The following is a 17,175-nucleotide window of genomic DNA, read 5'->3' as shown; positions in this document are numbered from 1 at the left end:
ATTACCTTGGCATGGGAATGTCATTAATGCATGAACTCCCATTTGTGGGTTAATAATTAATTATAACAACCAAAGTAATTTGTATAGGACATGCCTAATTAATTATAAAATTTTGGTACTGTGTAATTGGTAGCAAATTATTCAGGATAATGTGAAGCCGAAGGGTTCATTGTTTTAAGAATTTCCTTGCCTCAATTGTTTCCTTATTTACCACTGCCCACCATTTTCTTCCCTCAGCACATTTTTTACAGCTCTAATTCCTTGAAGATCAATTAGGTATCATAGCCTTATATTTCTCTCAAAGGAATGTGCTAATTATATGACAATTGTGCTTTGTCTAATTTTCCTAACTCAATTCCTTTACTTATCCTCGGAGGGAACATTTATTTCCCTGTAGGGGGTTAGTGCCATCAGTGTATCTCGCTAGTACACTGAAGGCATTACTGAAGGGTGTTTGCAGCATCCCTTCGGCCCCTAGGTTCACCCTCTTTTTAGCCTATTATTTTCCTTTCTTGCGTCTTGCAGTTCAACCTTCAAACCATTACGTTAGCACAACTGCAGGGTGTTCTCCCAGTCCCAGGTATAGGTCCTGAAGTTTACTTCATCTCAATTTTATGGAGCTGTCCGACCGCTCCAACTCCCCCTTTTCACCGTCTTCAAGCACTGAATAGCTGAAAGTACCCCAGTGCTTGGATTGTCATCATAAGTTTCATAAGATCATATAAGTTGGCATATCTTGCACCCAGTAAGACAAAAGGAAGAGAAACGTACGGTAAGTTAATACAGTAGTTTGCATTTATGAAATAATTAGACCAACACATTTAGTTTTATTATCAGCACACCCAGCGATCTGCAATCACTCATGTTCTACCTTTGGTAAAGTTTGCTGAAGAAGCTGACCTAAAGTCCAGACTGTATAAAGCTGTGCATCCAGCAATAGTGAGAGTTATAAAGGTCAATGAAATATTCTGGACCACTTGGCTTTGTTATACCAACACTTGATAAGTTGGAGGAAAACATCACTTATAATGAATAATGTAATAAAATAGGGGTAGGCTACTCTCTCTCATATGTATCTCATATGTACTGTACATCATTCATGATAAGGGAATGAGGAACATTGTGTATATAGTTATATAAATATGTGTCTGCTTGTATTTGTATATAAACAGAGTATATTGACACTAGGAAAGATGACAAAATCTGTTGCCTTTATTCTAAGGTATTTCAAACAAGCTACTTTGTACATACAAAGGAACATATTACAAAAAACACTTGGTTTTACAAACGCCCAAGATTACAATTAAAAGGCCTCAAGAGAAATATTGATAGAATTACATGTGACATATCCAGTTATTTTTCAAAATTAAACAAGTCCTAACACCTTACAAAAAATTGTAATACAAACACAAGAAAATGGCTCAAGAAATTATATGTATTAATCACTTCCTCTTTTCTTTTGCAAATTCGGAAGCACCTGTTTTGCCTATGTCTTAACTACCACACCTCATTAGTTCTGTTTCTGTGTATATAAGTAATTCATTAGCTTTATTATTTCATGAGACTATCGGTGATCCTTGAGAAAATTTCGGCAAAACTTATACTTTGCTTCACTTCCTTTGAAATTATCCTTGGAAAGTCAACCATCCTCTCCAGCCAATGGGGAAGGCCGTAGCAATAACTTTCAGCCAATGGGGAAGGCCGTAACAAAGCCCTTCAGCCAATGAGAGAAGCTAACAAAAATTAGCCAATCTTCACCTTTGGTGGAGGCCTCTGATTGACTAAGACTTCTTGGCCGCCCCTAGAGGTCGTTTGGCTAAACACTTTCATAATCCTTTGAGCTTTCATGATGTCAACACTGTTAAGAGCCACGGACAAACCCCTTTGTGCTTAAGATACGTTCTGCAGGTAAGGTTTTCTCCCGAACTTTTTAGGTTGTTGAGTTTAGGTCAACAATTAGGTATAATGACAGATGTTAATGTGGCAGATTGCTGGAGTAGTGAAAACGTATCTTGTTGGTTTAGTTTAAACCAGCTCTCCCAGCACGGTCCTTACCTAGAGAATCCTGTTTGTGGTAAGGGTTTGTCTCTGGGCTATAACCATCAACAGCAGATTGTGTGGTAGGTTTCAGGTGTTTACTGTCGCTATTTTAGTTTTTGGATTTGCTGAAGTGTAGTGTCCCATAAATGTTCACATTCAAGTTTTGGACATTTTTCTTTACGAATCTTTAGACCAGTTAGTGTTTCCCGTCGTTCTGCCCGGTCCTGGTCGTTTCGGCCGTAAGTCACTTTAGGCCGTAACATCCAAAACAATGTAAGACGTTATGTTTGATGGTATTTACCGTTATGTTTATGGTATTTAGCATTATTATTTCATGTTTTACGTATATCCCCAAGGAGCTGGTACTAAAAATTTTGCACACGGCGCCCATTTTTTCATGACTTAAGATGCTGACTGAATCATTTTATAGTAAACTGGACGATGAAAATCAAAACTTTGAAAGTTAATGTATTATCTTTCATCTTAATCTGAAACTGAGTTAACCGTTATATTGTTCATCGTTGAGTTGAGCTTTTCGTCAATCTGCATAAGTTTGCGCAAATACCAAAACCGTTCAATTGACATGAATTAAACTAAACGATGAAGTCAAATTTATCGTGCGAAAATTGAGAAATATCCCAACGTCTAGCTCTGGGTAAAACTGAATTGAGTGAAATGTGTAGTTCCTGGATATGCATTTTGAATATTTTATTAAACTGAAACTCCACGACTGAGTTAACCGTTAGCATGTTCAGTCAGCTTCACGGGAGTTCAGACGAATTACCACCGATGGAGTTTTGTTCCTGGATATGCAGTTTTGAATCCGATTGGTAAACTTGGTAAACTTCTCTGATTTCTACATGTAGTTATAGCATATTAGTTTTGCTGATTTTATGAGATATAACTACCAAAATACGTAATTAACATGATTACTGAACATATTCTCTCATTCTGCATGTAAAATGAAAAATCACAGCTCGGTGAATAACATCTTGAAATTCGTTGTAATGAATTTGTAAAGTAATTGTTCGTGTGTGTGTGTGTGTGTGAAGGGATAAAAGTTCTCTCATTTCGCTCGTTATAGCATATTCTAAACATATAAATTAGGATTTTGACTGCCATTCACATCCTTATGACCCAGTCGACTATGCTTTTGCGAGTTGGCTTGGCCTTCTTTGCGAACGGTTAGTGCACACAATTCCCCGATAAGGTTGTCATTGCATTTTCAGTAAAGGCAGTTACAGGATGAGGATCTGTTGCCATATAGAAATCGTAACTGTAATAACACCACCCCGAGTATAGTTGATCTACCATTATAATACTAATATGAGGATTATCATCCACTAACGGACCCCAACGATTATTAAACGCTTTTGCTTACCGAGAGAAATTGATTTGTTTCTAACAAGACACTTATTTCGTGGTGAATCGTTACTTCTAATAACTTTTAGATTATAGAGCACGAAATATTCGAGTGCATAATTATAAAGCACTGTAAATGTGTCCGTTGAGGGAAGAATGTAGGGTAGAATCGCCTGTCTCGCCATTGCTTTGTAAACTATCACGTTCTTTCATTATGGTTGCAGAGATCAGATGTAAAAAGTAAAATGTATCTTTATAGAAGAAAGTGATTTCATAATAAAATTATATCTTCTTTCCAATCATGCTAGATCTTGTTTCTTTATCAAGACTTAAAGGGACAGTTATGTTCTCACGTGAAGTTGTTACCTTTATTCATGCACCCTCTTTCTCTTGTCTTTTATTGGCGATAGACGTTTTGATATTGCATCGTTTTCACATGCTTACAACTTTCATTCTACAGTATGTTGTATTTTGGATTACAAGATCTTTACCAAGATCCCTTCCTAATTCCTAACTTCCTCTTTTTAAGCCCCCCCCCCCTTTTTTTTTTTTTTTAATAACGGTCATATGATTACTGTGCATTAGGATTTCATAATGTTAGATACGGAAATGTCTGATTTATGCTGAGGATAATGCTAACATCTGGAAATATTAGGATTCAAGAAATATATTTTTAATTTTTTAGTGCATAAGATGCTTCGCCATACACCCGTGAAATGTTTTCTGCATATGCAAATGAAGTTTGGACCCCATCAGAATATCACTACCAAATCATGTTATGTGGAAAACAACGTATTGAATTCAAATAATTTTCCAAAAAATTTCTATTTGATTTGTCTCCTGCCATCTCTTGAGCCAGAGATAAACAGTGGCTCTGGAAAGTGCAACCTCTACTGCAATTTACGTCGGGGCGACACCACTTTCGCTCATTCCGACGATCATCCCCCGCAAAGCGATGTTTTCATTGCGTCTTTCCATTCCGTGATCTAGATTCAAATGGCTCAGCTTTGACCCGTGATTACCAGCTCATCTCCGTTATACAACAAGTTCACTCCCTATGAGATTGAACTAATCTGAAGTCATATAATTCATCGATAAGTTATTTGTTATCTAAGTAACAAAAACTTATCTGAATGACATAACATTATCATAAGACACCTAAATAACCTGAACATCATAACACCCAGTAACAAGACCGCTCCTTAATTCCCTAGTTAAACAATAACCCCTCACCAAGACAGGAAACAACAAACATCACAGACAGTTACCATTGGTTATAATCATACACTCGAATATCTTACTCATCCTATTTTGAAATATCACCTTTTAGTATTTCGGTTATGATTTTTCTTAAGCATTCATTCAAAAATATTTTTATTTTTATCGGTAACAGACAAATTGTGTTCTCTGGCGAAAAGCTGTCCGATAATTTTAAGTCGGCTAGTAGTAGTAGTGGTAGTAGTATCATTATTATCAGATACACTAGAGTTTGGCTCATTACGGTTATGTTTCTAGATGATAACCCCTAATAACCTCACCATGATAGCGGACAAACCCTTCGCCAAGACGGTCTATCCAGTTCGCAAACGCGTAGCCGATTTCGCTCTAAGGACGGGAATGGCAGTCAAAATCCCATCACACGTTTAGAATATGCTATAACGAGCGAAATGAAAACTTTTATCCCTACACACAATTACTTTACAAATTCATTACAACGAATTTCACTGTTATTCACCGAGCTGTGATTTTTCATTTTACATGCAGAATGCGAGAATATGTGCAGTATATAATCATGTTAATTGCGTATTTTGGTAGCTATATCATAAAATCAGCGAAACTAATATACTATAACTATATGTAGAAATCAGAGAAGAGTTTACCAATCAGCGCCTTCCTTACAAAACGTCTATGCGCAAGGATTCATAAACTGCATATCCAGGAACCGCTACTACTTCAGAGAGTTACCATATTTCTCCATCGGTGGTAATTCGTCTCAACTCCCGTGAAGCCGACTGTACGTATTGTAGAGTTTTACACGGACTGAATTGAGACGAAGATTAACCGTCATGGATTGGTCTGAATCGTAAAGTGGAACGGAGCGTTCATTTTTGGTTAGACTATTCTGAGCATAATGACAACGAAAACTGGAGGCTACTAATGTGTTCTGCTAATATGAAGAGACATTCTCCATAAAAAGGGTGAAAAGTCGGGCCGAATTATTGGAAACCGGGAACACTTTCTAGGTGTGAAAACACTTGGTATTCTTGAAAGCCTAGATACCCTCTGAGTGCAGGTATTCGCTATCTATAGTCATTTAAAATCTGTGAAATTGTAATATCTCAGAACTAAAGTGGGATAAATGCAGGAAGTTCTAATTGTGCACAATGTTCAGCATAATTTCTTTTATTGAATCGATTTCAAAGCTGATACGCGCTCGTTATGGCCATTTAAAAGGGAATTACAGTACAGTATGAAAATTCCTGTCTGGGAGTTCCAGTAGTTTAAAGATTGTCTAATATTGCCCCAAAACCTTAAACAGGAATGGGTTCCCCTTGTTTTTGTATTAAAGAAATAAGGGTAAATTTTTTCTCTATATCGGCCTCAATCGCATGAACGAGCCAGTGTTGTCCCAAAGGCAAGCATGTAGAAGCATATCTTCATGATAGGAATGTCTTAACGTCTTGATCATATCTTGATAATAATTTGCAATAGATTTTAGTGCGTCTTTCATATTAAGCACAGTAAGAAGATTTTAAGGAAACTTAAAAACTGTCAACTCACTCGAATATCGATAACTGGTATTCAACTTGAGTCCTGTGACCAGAGACTAGATTAATTTAATATAAATTAAAGTACTTTATGCTGAAATTAATGAATTTTAGCATGTTTTGCTGGACATTGGGAATGTCAATACAGCACTGCATTGACTGATATTGATCAGAAAATTTCCATATGTGTTGTAGAGATTGTCAGCCAAATGCTAGCACGGATACCGTGCCCTAAGGTGGCTCGTTAGTGCTGTAAAATGTGGAAGGGAATAGGAAGCCTGATGTGGACCTCTGGGCTCTCCACACTTTAGAGAAAAGGGCTTTAATGAGGCTTACTAGTGACGGTATCACTTCGAATAAGAAAATTCTAAGCGAATAAGTGGCAATTTGTTTTTCTATGTTATTTTACTTGCTTTACAAGAATTTAAAGTCATATTTTGTCAATTCCGTAATTGACCTTTGAAGACTACACGACTTTATCAGGGACCTTGTTAAACACCTCTAGGGTACGTTAGGTTGGTATTTTTAACTGGTTACAATTTTGCCGTAAAGGTGGGGGCTTGCCTGGAATGCCGGCTTAGACCTACCCCACGTTAGGTTTACAAGTCATGTAGTCTTCAAAGGTCAATGACAGCTTAGTTACAGCCGGCCGACAAAATATTACTTTAAATTTCTAATAAAATAACATAGGAAAACGTCAATTGCCAAATCTAGCTCACCATGCAAATAATTTAGAATTACCTCACTTTTGATTTATATACAAAATTTTCAGCATGCAAATAATTTACCAAATTTTAGACCTATTTTAAAGTAAACATTGAGCTATGCTTTGCATGATTAAAATATGATTTACTGTCCAAGAATTTTACTCTCAAGCTGGTAAGCTGAGTAAGAGGTAGTTTTGGTGAGTGGTGAGTATTATTTGTGGGGCAGTTTAAATATACCCTTAACTTTTAATTTTATTCGTTGTCAATCTGGTGGCCGATTTTTCTATTTTTTATTGTAAATGACAGTATTTTGGTTGAAGAATAAAAAACTACGCAAATTTAAAGGTACCAGCTGTCATTTACGATTTTACACTTTCTAGCGATAGTGTAAACCTCAGAAACGAAATGGCTATATTGGAACAAATTTACGATCCATCAGAACATTATAGAAAGGTAGCATGGTGAGTCAACGCTGTGTCAATTCGCCTGAATGGGTCCTTTCTACGTGAATAACAGGAATTAGGAGCAGAAACGGGTCTTTCGTTTTTGTAAACTTTAAATTGAATTTTTCTATAGTTAAATGTACTAGTTTGATAAGGTCCATATTAGCAGGTACAGCAATAGGAGCCGCAATGAAGCCATTTCTTTGTATAATTTGTGCATGTTTTCATGGGTTAACATAGCTAATTTTTATATTTTAGGTTTCCTGAAACAAAGAATTTTTATAGTAAAGTTTCAAGGCCATAACCGCCTGCCTAAAATATTCCCGATAAAATCGCTTATTTTGAAGTGTTGGGATCCTTTACGCAATGAAGGTTTAGTGTAATTTGTAAACCAAAGTTATTGTACTTTTCAAAGGCGATTTGTCTTCACCTGTTAATTTCATTTTATCACCTTTTATGCAACAAACAATGGATGATAGCTGTAAGTTTGAACATGAGAGTTCAAGGCTATTCGGTTTGAATTCTGTATGAATTTATATTGAGCATTAAAGTAATCCGCTTTTATTAATGACACTTGGACAAGGTTGACCTGTGTGTTAAACCGTACGTGCATTTTAGTCCAAGTATTGGCTGGGGTTTTGTTTTTTCTCTAAGTGCAATTATCTTATACGGAATGAATCTTACCTAGTGTTAAAGTTAACTTCATCTTCATGCCGCTTGGTGCAATCGCCATTTTAAAAAAATCAAAATATGCTTGCTAACTCGTTAGGACTGTCTTTGTATTCATCTGCTTCCCACCAGATGGTGCTGGAATGTTTACGTTCTGTCAAAATTATTTCCTCATGCTGTTGTGTTAAACGATCGGCTATTGACTATATTTTGATTTCTGGCAAATTTCTCCTGTACGGTATTGTGATTTTCTGTTTTTGCTTTGCCATCTGCAACAAGCAGAGATGAAAGCATTAGACTTCTATACAGAGTTTGTGAAAATCGATTGTTTGGGTTTTGCCGATAACAACATAGCCTAGGTTGGCAGCCATGTTAGACCCGCTGCCCAGGCTCGGGTGTGTTTTAGTGTAGTAGAGGTATGAAGCGAAAGCATAAATCTTTATCTATGCTAGTAAAGGTTTTATGGTTTATCAACCATAAATACTTTGCATATTTTAGGTTCTTGAATCATCAATGAGAATTTTTAGTCCGTTAGTTAATCGGTTTAGATTAAAACCATCCGCCTTAAATGTTAAAAATAAAATCAAACAGTGTGAAGTGCTAAGTATCCTCGACGCATAAGAGTAATGTAAGTTGTAAATCGAAGTTCATATACATATCAGTGGCTGTTGTATATTCCTAAAGCCAACCATTTACTCACTGTCACGAAGTTATTGCTTCCATTTTCTCTTTCTGTACTGGGTAATTGGAAAAGTAATTTGGTTTTTATAATTTTTCCTAAACATTTGTATATTGTTATAATGTGCGTAACTGTTTGTATATTGAGTAATAGTTGTAAATTTGAACATGACAAATTTGAAGGCTATTTAGTTTGAATTCGTTTTTTTTTTTTGAATATCAAATAACTCTCGTTAATATAGTGAAGTGTGTCCATCTGCTTGGCCAGTTCGATATATTACTTGGTAAACTATATGCACCCTTCAGGCTTTCAGTATTCGTTGCTTTATATCCGTAGCGAATTTTTGAGATCTGGGAAATTCACTGATTTTTTTTTTTTTTTTCTTGTAACTGTAGTAGTTTCCTGGGTATGTGACATGATCGGTCTAGCAGTTTGTGTGAATGATAAATGCATATGAAGTCTCTCTGATAGGACAAGTCTGGAGATCCAAGCCAGGCTCCTTACACATTTTTCTAGACCTTGACCGTTCCAGTTTACATCCGGCCGCTGTTCACTTGTCCATCCTTTTGGTAAAATTTTACGTACCTGCATTTCAGTCAGACGTGGAGAGCTTATGGGTATTCGATTTTTACTTCCACCAATATCATTTTTTGGTTTAGTTTGTTTGCAAGCAGGATAACGCAAGTCTATTTGACAGGTTAAGTTACTAAATTTTGGAAAGATAGGGAAGACTGCCCGTGTATGGAGGCTGTCTAAATGTTTGCGTACGTTAAACAAGTTACTCATTACCGTACATGTTGGTAATCCAAATTACATGACGGCTGCTCAAGAATTTTGACAAGAAGTGGTCTCTTTGACCCGCTTCTGGCAGATAAAACGAAGCGTACTTGAGCGTTTGTAGTGGAAACTTGCGCTTAGTGCTTTTTGTGCGATTTTTTGTGATTGTCAATTACGAATTTTAAATTGGTTGCTTTACAGAAACCTCAAAACTAGATTTAATTACTAAGGCTTAAAATACTCCAAGTTAATAACGCTGACGTTATCATTTGTCAAGTACGGTCGCTCATGGACACTAGCAACAGCTGTGTGTATACTATTTCAGACTTGAACAAATCAAGTTATTCTCGTTATTGAGGCGAGGTATAGGCTGGCACTTTGAGTGCATGATCAACTCCGCTTTCGTGGTATTAATTCTAAGAAATGGCAGTACAGTTTGACTTAAGAATTGAGATACGTTAACATTTCTGTTGTAGAAATGACGAATGCAGAGTGAGATACATGCAATCAGTTTTGAATAGTTTCGCGTTGGTTAAACAAGAGCACGTGTATAAAGTTTCGATTTCGTTATTTATGCTAAACAATATTCTGTATTTTGTGATTTGGTAACTGTTCACAAATATCTAAATAGCAAGTTAATTGTGTTTACGTTATTTTAAAGGATTATAACATATGGTAGGCGGTAGGGTGGATGCACGGTTCTTTCTAGACCGTGGTTCGATGGACAGTTTGTTTTATGCATTATTAAAATGTCTAAAAAATAATCTAATATACAATTGTTACTGTGCAGGTTACTATAGTAATTGTAGTCTCTTTTTTTTCTTTCTTTCTTTTTAGGACCAAATAGAAACGTTGGGCAGAGGTGTCAGGCTTATTTACAGAATGTAGGACTGCGTCATTATAGGAGGTGGTCTGTTCACAATGGACCCAAAATTCCACCAACTTCGCGCAAGATGTCACGGGGCGAGTGGAACAGCCTTTACCTGTCAGGCAGGCCAAGGCAGTATAGCAGAAAGGTGGTGGTGCGACCGTGACTTTATACTGTGTATTCACGTGTACTTCGGTCATCGTCATTGTCGAATATTTGTATGGATGTAACTCCAATTCAGATCGAAATACTGATCTTACGTTTCATAAACTTCTTAAAAATGAACTCCGAAAGAAACAGATTCAACTGTGCAAGAGAAAAGACAAATTCGATGCAGATTCTTCGAGGATTTGTAATTTGCATTTTGAATCAAATGATTACACAAGGAACCTTAAATATGATATACTTGGCATCCCAATACCAAGACATCTTGTACAGTTAGTTTGATGCAATACCAACAATGCATCTACCTGTTTTTATATTCTTTTGAAGTAAATTCGATGGTTCTTAATCATTTTATATTATAATAATCTGGCAAATATATTTGCTACTTAATAGTTACTATGTTTTCTATTACCATTTATTATATTGCAAGTGATTAGATGCCACGATTTCCCTATTTGGATTTTCGGTGGTATACAAGGGTAGAGTAAGTGTAGTGGTATTATATAATTGAACATCTTACATTGACATATGTGTCACGTAATATTCACTATGCTCACTATTGCCATTAGATTTTGGGTAGTGTACAAGGAAAGAGAAGATGTACTGTAGATAATTGTTTTATTTCCTATACGGTTAAACGTCTGAACATTTCAGCTGATTTCCTATAAAGCTAACAATCACCATCAGCGTGGTTTAAGAAATTTTTCTGTATTCAAACTTAAAAGATAATTGCTAGACTAGAACTTTGGGTCGGGAAATTAAAATACCAATATTCCCTTTGGTGAATCAAGTGTTGACCTAGTTAATCTTTTTGCAGTACCTTCGCAAAGTTATTCCTCTGCCCAGTAAATAGCATAATCTAAGTTGACCATATGCCACCAATTATGGACTTTGGCCCAGGTAATTAGAATTCCAAAATTTCCTTTGCCGAATAAATTTTTCACCTTAATCTATTCATAGTACCTGGGCAATATTTCGTCTTTCTTTGCCAGTAAATAATATTGCAGTTGATCGTATGCCACCAGTATAAATGGTTAACAATCTTTTTATAATACCTCGGCAATACTTCCATTCTTCTTTGCCCAGTGAACAATATAATTGCGGTTGACCGTATGCCACCTTTAGGTCAGGTTAAATACCAACGTTCCCTTTCGTGAGTAAATGGTGACCTACTTAATCATTTTATGATACTCGGCAATATTTCCATAGTTCTTTGCCCTAAATAATTGCGGATCATGTCGAGATTAGCGAACCCAACATCTACATGTCAAGAACAGCGAACCCAATGATCCCCATGTAAAGAATGGCCAACCCTTCCTGGTCCGAACTCCAGTTCCACATGAGGCCTAGTACTAAACACGGCGAAACAGTGATTCATCTGTACTGTTTCGCCGTGTTTGGTACTAGCCCCTGGGGATCAAAAGTGTTTATATCTAGAACAGCGAACCCGATTATTCCCATGTAAAGAATAAAGAACCCAACGATCTTCTTGTAAAGAACAGCGAACCCTGCTACAAGTGGGTTCGCTTATCTTGGCATTATCCATAATTTCTGTTGACCGTATGACACCAGTTAAAAGATTGGGGCTAACCATACGGGGTAATGTTAAATTTTCAGTTGAGCGTAAGTCACCAGTTATAACTTTTATTTTTCTTTGGTACTAAATATGTTGTAAATTTTCAACACTACAGGAAATTCTCTACCAGCCAAGCGTTGAGAGCTGTGAAGAGTGGTCGGAAGAGATATATTTATGACATTGTGTTTTCATCTACTGTCAATGGACTGCAAGAAAATGCCCATGAAGAACCACGAGTTACCACCACGGACGAATTGCACCAAGAGCTACTACAAAAGGTAAAATCAGGGAGAGAGGCTCTTCTCAAAGAAAAAAAAAGTGGGAAATAGAACGTCTCCCTTACAAAAACACAAATGCTACGTCTGTTGTAAGAAGAAATTTAAACAAGTATTTTTCCCTCAAGTTAGGTTCCTTTTAACTGGAATCCCTGATAAGCATTGGTGTGAAGATTTTATTCGTGCTTTGGCCCTGCGATACTTAAGTCCCAAATCATATCGATATTTACGTAATAAAATGCAATTTCCCACCCATCTATTTAAACATTGCACCGCTGGGTTTCTAAGATCAGTGTAGAACCAGGAATATTAAGTGTTTGTTTTTACACCATAAAGCAAAGACAACGACAGAAAGGGATCGCTTGCGTGTTGTCATTTGATGAAATGAGCGTTGCCTATGAGTGGATTTATGACAAGGGGAACTGAATCTCTAGTCACCCAAAAGTAAAGTTCAGTGTGGTGTGATAAGGGGATTAGTGGGTTCTTAGAAACAAATCTACTATCATTTTGATCGGAAAATTTAGTTTGATAACGAGTGTAGAGTCCACAGGATTTCATGTTGATGCCATTGTCAGTGATCTGGAAGCAAGTAATGTTAGCTGCATAAGTCCTTGGTGCAGACAGATAATCCGTTTTCACGAATCCAGCCGATTCTGACGAACGAATTCATATCTTTGCAGATGCACCGCATCTGATCAGACTTAGAGGAATCGTTTTCTTGATAAAGGATTTAAAGTAAATATGAATGTTTGTGTGTAAGATTATCAAAAGTCGTAATGATTTAAAAACCACCTATAAACTCTTGCAAAATCATGTTTCAAAAGTAAAAAGGATGAATGTTAAATCAGCAGTTCAGTTACTCTGAAACAACTGACAAATCTTTAAATTTTTTGGAGAAAAGGGGCTACTCCGCAGCAAAGATTGGGCTAGTACAAACAAATTCATTACGTTGATTTCCTTAATTCTAAGACTCATAACGATAAAAAGCACTCAGACTGCTTATGGTTTGCAGTTACAAAAACAAAATTCTGTTTTGAAGAAGTTGATACTGTTGAATCAATGAAAGTTTGTGGATATGATAGGTTATTACCATTTCAGAGAGGACCAATTCTGCCTTCATCATTGCTAAATTTGTATGAAATGTTGAAAATTATTGCATGCCATATATAATGACTTAAGATTAAACTAAGATGTGCTAGAGCATGTCTGCTTGTGTAAGACAAAAGGGAGCATGCTATGAACATCCATCCCCATTTCAAGTAAAAAATCGATTAAGGGCATAAATATTTGTTATAGACGTTGCCTTCGTTGGTAGCAAGTATAATACCCAAAAAGAACATTGATAAGAGTTTAGTACGCAAAATGCTGGTTTAATCAGAAAAGACGACGTACAGAGCTGTCAAATCGGTAGACGCTTGTTGGCAACCTCATTTAACACCCACGTAACTTGGAATACTGTACTTTGTTAATTTGATATTTATTGGTGTGTAATTTGGGCGGGATTTGTTTTGCCTATTGCTGTTAATAATAGAAGTTTTTGCCAGTAAAGTTTTAGATAAAACCTAAATATCTAGGTCTCAAAATAAGAACAGCATTTTAGTAAGGACTAATATTGATGTTCGTGTTATGTATTTGTTTCTTTCAGGGAAACTATGAAGAGAAAGTAAGGCCATTTTTACGTACACGTTCAGCCGCCATGAGCATAAAATGATGCAGCGTCAGGAATGCCCGGTTGTTCACGTTCTTCAGATGTTCGACAGAGATGCGCTAAAAGGAAGTTTGTTGTAGGAACACTCAAGTGGCCTCTGCAGCGTTCTTGGTGTTGCTGTTTCAGAACTCATTGGGTCCGGATATAAGAAATCGAAGGTGAGATATCTCCAGTTGTTTTGGAGGGGGTGGGGTACGAATGTGTACTTGGTGGTTTTAAAAATGTAGCGTTCATGTTGTCCTGAAGTTTAATATTGTTGGTTGTTTCAAAATTTCTTAAACGGATTAGGAAAAGAAGCAAGTACCTAATGTGCGTATTTTTGCAAGTCCATTTTATATGAAGTTGACGGCAAGAGTAGCAAGGAGCATGTGTGTTACGGGGGTAGTTGGACAATGAAAATTTCACCTGTTACTGGGGTAGTTGGATAATGAAAATTTCACCTATGTAAGGGTATAAAATATCATGAATGTTAAGGCAGTCGTTCAGTAGCACAGGATTAGGTGTTATTAAGAATGGACTGATTTAAAAGAGCCATTTGCTGAAGAGTGAAGTTGAAAACTAACATAAGTGGTTGATAGATAAGTGTTTTTGGGTATGGGGTACTAAAAGTAACTGGTTCTGAATGAGAGGTGAAAGTGTTTGGTTGAATAGATAGTTGCAAATGGAATTCTCAAGCGTGGTTTAAGATGAATATAGATAAAAGGAATATGAAAATTCAGTATTTAATGGGACTAATTTTTATTTGCCAAATAAGAATGGGGTTATTTTGCAAAACTTTAGCAAACGAGCAATTTTCAATGGGTGAATATCTGTCCACATTTACGAACAGGTGGGCTTCCTTGTTAAAAATCCAAATTGCTACTTTGTTTTTGAACTGCCGTGGTTCAAATACCTAGTGTTGATATTTTGTTTCATTGTTTTGCTTATATGCATTTACATTACAAACTACAGTTTTGTCGACAGTCAAGAACATTCCATATAAACTTTTTGTGGAGTGTAGGTTTAAGAGTTGTGAAGCAGCCACGTCCTTTCAGGATTTGTTTGAGAATTGACTCTTATTTTTTGTAACCAAATTTCTTGAATTGAAAGAGCTTTAAAATCCTGGTATTTCGGAAGTTTTGCTTGAATTTTAATTGTTTCTAAAGTACAGAAGTATCCCTGTTTATGCAAGTTGTCACTTCTTAAAAGTAAAGAATTTAAAATTTCTTGTAAAATTTAGATTTTTTCACTAATTCACTATAACTAATTGCAGAGTCTTCAGCAGTGGAGCCTCGCCAGATTCAAGTCACTTGAGAACAAGAGGATTTGGACGAGTTACAGAAGAATGGAGAAATGCTACCATTCTTTCTTGTGCGGTTCCATAACCATGCTTCGCCACTCCGGGGGAACTGGTAACATTATCAGCTGGCAGACTGCATTTAAGAATGAACGTTACTTCCTATTCACAGTAAGCCAAGGGGGTTGTCGAGATACCGTTATATGTCTGTTGTAATCTCGCTAAGGATGAAATTTTCAGTGGGCATTTATACAATTTTGAATTAAGATTTGTTATAGCTTTTGATTACGTAAGTGTTAGGATGTTAACTTTTGGTAGGGTGAAAATCGTATCTGACAATAATGAAAACTAGAAAGTCTAATATTGCTTACGAATCCTTATAATTGACTAGAATTCTTTATTCGATACGTAGCGTAACTTAAAATCGTAGCCTACAGAAATTAACTAGAATTCTCCAGTCTCGCTTAGCCCTCAGTTGCATATTTTGGTAATTAAATTTGATCATTAAGAATCTTTGACTACGTGAATTACGCTAGTTCCTGTAAATTTAAGGATAGCTCGGCTAAAGTTTAGGATATTAGGATGTAAATTCTAAATGTTACACAACAGAAGTGAACCAGATTTCATAATTTTCTTGAAAAACATATTTAAGGTGTTTGCTCGTGTGATTTAGACTGAAGGTCATCATCTCCATTTAAAAGTAATTGTCAAACTGGGAATTGCCAAAGAAGTGTTTGTCAAATGTCAAAGGGTGAGCCATTAAACATTACCGTTAAGGTTTTCAGGCGGTCTTACGGTATACAACAAAGTTTGATCATAATTTGCATATTGTAATCAAAATGATTGACAAGACGTGTTTAATTATTCTAATCCCCTTTATACAGGGGTAAGATGTTTTGATAGCGTAGTAAGTTGAAACTAAAGGGCAAGGTAGTTTCAGTGAAGGGTTTGCCAGGGAGAAGTGCATAAAACTTTGTTGCTGGGGAAGTCTAAAGTTTTTTGTAATCCAATTTGTGGACTAAATATGCTGTGAAATCATGGGTTCAATACAAAGTGAATTCGAGTTGTGGTTTCCCCATCCATTTATTTAAATGCAGTATTTTTCTGAAATGTCAAAGGCTGACATGTTTCAACGAGTGAAACCCTATCTTGGTTGATAAGGTTGGTTTTAAAAGTAACTTTCATTGTAAAATGGAACTCCAGAAAGACTGCATATGCGTCTGTTGTTCTGATAGTGTGGTCTGGCGTTTTAGTGGGCTATCGTTTTTAGGGTAGTGGTTTGTAGGGTTGTTTCTTTTTCACCAAGTTCTCGAAAAAAAATTGTAAGGTGTTCATAACACCTATAGACTAGCAAACAAGGAGTCACAACGCCTTGACTTGTAGCATGTGGTCATGATTCATAAAGAAAACAATGGTTTAGGTTAGGTTAATGGTAGGCTCTAAAGAAGTTACTCTTGTTGTCAAATCTCATTCAGAAAATTAGTTTTTTCTTGAGATCTGCACATGGCTCGAGTTTCCAAAGGTGGTGGTGTTTGCTTTCCTTGTCTTCGTCTGCCTGTAGTAGTGTTATCAAATGAATTTTCCAGTCTTCAGTAGTAAGTTATATGTTAAAAAAATCAGCATTTAAAATTTTTCATCTAAGTAAAATGCACGTTTTGATGCACTTTGGAAATTAGTTTTGGCCACCGCTAAATGCTTCAAAGTTTGTAGAAGGCTTAAACTCAAGTTGATGCATGGGTATTTAATTGAAAATCGGGAATGTCTGGTCACAAATCTTTATGGCTCAAATATCACGAAGTTCTTACTGGTTTCAGAACAGTGTAACTGCTGGAATCTACCATGATGGTATACTGCAACACTAG

At 36.3% G+C, this 17,175-nt stretch overlaps 1 long non-coding RNA gene across 1 annotated transcript; it reads left to right on the top strand.

Annotated features, from left to right (window-relative positions):
* The first annotated feature begins 11,924 nt into the window (after window positions 1-11,924).
* Window positions 11,925-17,175, top strand: LOC136826949 (uncharacterized). Its single transcript, XR_010849765.1, has 3 exons — window positions 11,925-12,332; window positions 13,975-14,195; window positions 15,290-17,175. It is a non-coding gene; the product is annotated as an uncharacterized lncRNA (long non-coding RNA).

Source organism: Macrobrachium rosenbergii, chromosome 41 (genome assembly GCF_040412425.1).
Source record: "Macrobrachium rosenbergii isolate ZJJX-2024 chromosome 41, ASM4041242v1, whole genome shotgun sequence".
Classification (NCBI taxonomy): Eukaryota; Metazoa; Arthropoda; class Malacostraca; order Decapoda; family Palaemonidae; genus Macrobrachium; species Macrobrachium rosenbergii.
The sequence above is the reverse complement of the archived record's forward strand: the minus strand, read 5'-3'. Positions and strand labels throughout refer to the sequence as shown.